Below are 3,448 nucleotides of genomic sequence, written 5' to 3'. Positions count from 1 at the left end.
CCTCGCCTCCCAGCCGCCGGCCTGGGCAGCAGGTACAGGGACCCCTTGCCCCCCATCCTCTTTGGTGCCCCTCAGCCTCCTGCAGCGCTGGGTATCGCATGGGAGCGGGCTGGGGCAGGGAGGTGCCCTCGAGCCCTGCCTTGGGGATCGTGGCTGGAGAAGGGGTGGCAGTGGTGAAGATGGAGGGTGTCTCACCCCTTCCCACTTTTGCAGCAGGCAGCACTGCTGGGGGCTCCCCCACACTTGGCTTTGCGTTGCTTTGGCCCTGTGAGTAGGAAGTGTCACTGGTGCATATGCCCTGAGAGGTGCTGAGTTGCTGGGGACCAGGCTTTCCGTCCACCCTTCCAGTGCCTGTGCCAAGCTCTATTGGCGTTTGGGAGGCGTTCCCAGATTTTCATTGCCATGGGTGGCAATTTCAGGATGCGACTGGGAAGAAGCTGCTTTGGGACCGGGCTCTGGAATAGGCACCAGAATGCATCTGCTCCGTAGGTTGGCTTCCAGCCTGCTCTGGGGTGCTAAAGGGCTGGTATGATTTAACCTTTTGTTCCCATCCTCGGCAGGCCCTCTGTTAGAGAGTGAACTCTGCCACAGCTCCTGGATGGGTCTTAAGGCAACTGTGAAGAGTCCAGTCCTCAAGCCATGGATTTGCCTGCAGAAGTTTGCAAGGGAGAGCAGGCCATAGGAGGGAGCCAAGCCATTTTGTCACATTTTCTTCAGAAAGGGCAATTGGTTCATTAAAGTTGGTAAATGGACTGCTTGGGGTCTCTCTGTTAAGGGACACAGTACACCCTGGTAGAGAGTAGACAGCCATCTGCCACTATAGTTACAGGCCAGGTAAAAAATAAGAGGAGGATTTATACATGTTTGTTGTTATGGAGGGGTACAACGTACAGAAAAATTCTGTATTTTAGGATTCTTATCTTATGCCCTGCTAGACAGAGCAGTGCAAGTAGTCTGCCTCCCAGATTTTCCAGATGCACTTTAGGGTCTTATGTGCTTGTTGATACCAAGTAGTCACCTTTTTCTTTAGTATTTCATAGAGTGACTGCAGCGTTGGACTTTAGTCCTTTTTGAATCCATCCATAGTCTTCTTTACCCCAGAGTTGGAACGCACTTGGTTCGGGGCCAACCTGCCAGCTGAACTGTGTCCACTGAAGTTTGGAAAGTGTTTCTGCAGCTAATATCCCAGGTTTCCAGAGTGACTCCCTTTTAGTACTGAGTGAATGGGAGGTACTCTAGCACAGCAGTTCTCAACTTCTTGCCCCTTGTGTCCCACCAGCTGTTTTGTCAAAAAAACTCTGGTCACACCATGATAAAAACATAACATGATAAAAACAAAACCCCATTTTTTCCAAGAAGTATATTATTTTTTTTAATGTTTACATGCATTTTAGTATTTATATTAATCATTAATGGAAAATTTTAAAGACATTAGAAGTCCTACCTACACAACCTTCACATCCCACTAGAAACACTGCTCTAGCACGTACACCAGTATCTCTACAGCTCAAGGCAGCTCTTCGCAGAGATACTTGACCTAGCTCTGCATACCCTTGATGCAGAACTAGAAGTAGTGCAGCCATGTTAGTGCCTTGCTGTGCCCTGCTTCTCAGCCAGGATGATTATCCTTAGTGCTGCACTGTGCTAATACTTCCCATTCCAGAGCCAGGGCCTGCAATGCTAGTTTGGGTACCTCTATGTGGCACCACATTGTGCTGCACAGGTATAGGGATGATGGAAACTCATATGTGTCACAACCCAAGGGTGTGATTTTGTGTGCGCGCGTGCTTTGGCACTGCTAAATTATTTCCCGCCATGAGGAGCTTTCTTTGCAAGGTGCATTTCTCAGTTGCAAAGAGAAAACCCCGGTGCAAAGAAGTTCCCACCACCTGCATGCAAATTTGTGTCCCACTATTGGCCAGTTCTAAATTATTCCCGCGTGGCGGCTAGCGATTGGCTTGCTAGCCGTATAAGAGGCTTGAGCGGTTTCCGCCCAAGTTGGAAAACTCCAAGGAGAACCCCGCAAGGGAGGACTCCACAACCATCTGGAGGAGGAGGACTTCTTCGCGTCTTGTGAAGAACTCTAAGCGCTGCGGAGCCTAACGGACCCAGCGTGTACCTTAAGAAGGCTATAGGGGTCTGATCAACCTCTGGCCTCTCCCCGTGGCTGAACGATCCCGCGACGAACCCCTTCCCTGCGCGCAAGTTCCACGGAGCCTAGCAAACTTCGTGTGAGTGTATCCAGAGCTCTTCTCCGAGTTGTTTTCTTCTGTTGACACGGCGGGCTCGCGTGTTTAGAGCCTTCAGCCGGATTGGGCTAGAGTTCGCGAGTTTAGAACTCTTGTCCGCTTTTCTTCTTTCTTGTCTGTAACTGCAACTCAAGAAAGTTTTCCTGCCTGCACCGCGACCATCTACGGTGTAAGTAAAATAATCTTTAATCAACCGCTATGCGTCCGTGCCTAATTCTAGTCCACCGGCCTGCATTCCCCGACCCACGTGCCAGGGCTGCTGGCCACAGCCCGCCGCACGCCCCTGAGGGCCTCGGACCGCTCCCGGCCCGCACAATAGGGTACCTCTGGGTTGATGTGGCATAAACTGTATACCTTTTGAAACTCTTTCATAGCTCAGAGTAGAATGAAGATCTGCAAGCAAGTATATCCACAGGAGAAACAATTACTATTGACCTTCCAGTTTGCTTATGTAGATAAATGCAATTTGTTAAATTCCTTTTGAGATGTTATAAACTAACCTGATAAAAATATTCCCTTTAAAGAATACACAATTCAGATGAATGACATAAGGAGTTACCAGGAGCACAGCTGGAAAGACCTTTTGTCTTGAAATCATCTGAAAACACTTGAGGCAGATTATTATGTACAATATGTTCTATTTAAATGCATAGCTTTGGGACTGAAAAAAAGATTTTGTGCTTAGCCCAGAGTATTCACTTATTCAGGCTCCATGTAAACTGAGCCCAGCAGGTACCCTGCACTGTCAGTGTTGAGTTATTGCCAGCTGTGAAAGTGGCTAGCTCCTGTCATTTTTTTCAAGGCTTCTAATAGCAGTCCTGTTACAGCTGCTTCCCTTCCACACTTCTGTTAATTGGAGTTACATCACAAGGAAGACAGCAGGGCTTGAGAAGGTGGACCACACTTGCATAGTTTATGCACTCAACTGGTATGCAAATAACCAAATTATGCTATATACATATCATGCTGTATTCCTGCTTATCTTGTATGCATGTAAGTAGAGTACACAGTACATACTTCACTTAATAAATAGAGTTTATAGTATGATAATCTGGGTCTATGTTGTCAGAATGGATGGAGAATTTTCAAGACTCAAATTAAGTAAAATTAGAATCAGTTGAAAGTCCTCCATTATCTAAACTTAAGGTATTGAAATTGTGTATTTGATCAATCAGTCGAGTCTGACCTCTGCCCTGGGC

At 47.4% G+C, this 3,448-nt stretch overlaps 1 protein-coding gene across 12 annotated transcripts in view; it reads left to right on the top strand.

The window, feature by feature from the left end:
- The first annotated feature begins 9 nt into the window (after positions 1-9).
- The window catches only part of SEC31A (SEC31 homolog A, COPII coat complex component), a 71,945-nt gene continuing 68,506 nt past the window's right edge, over positions 10-3,448 (top strand). For 3 of the 12 annotated variants that reach the window (XM_025193916.1, XM_006037525.3, XM_006037523.3), the window contains exon 1: positions 2,974-3,177. The gene's annotated coding sequence lies outside the window, so the exon portion shown is untranslated. Of the gene's footprint in view, positions 33-2,971; positions 3,178-3,448 lie in introns of those variants that run through there. The other 9 variants (XM_006037524.3, XM_025193912.1, XM_006037529.3 and 6 more) reach the window with 7 other exon arrangements.

Source organism: Alligator sinensis, unplaced genomic scaffold (assembly GCF_000455745.1).
Source record: "Alligator sinensis unplaced genomic scaffold, ASM45574v1 scaffold1384_1, whole genome shotgun sequence".
Taxonomy (NCBI): Eukaryota; Metazoa; Chordata; order Crocodylia; family Alligatoridae; genus Alligator; species Alligator sinensis.
The sequence above is the reverse complement of the archived record's forward strand: the minus strand, read 5'-3'. Positions and strand labels throughout refer to the sequence as shown.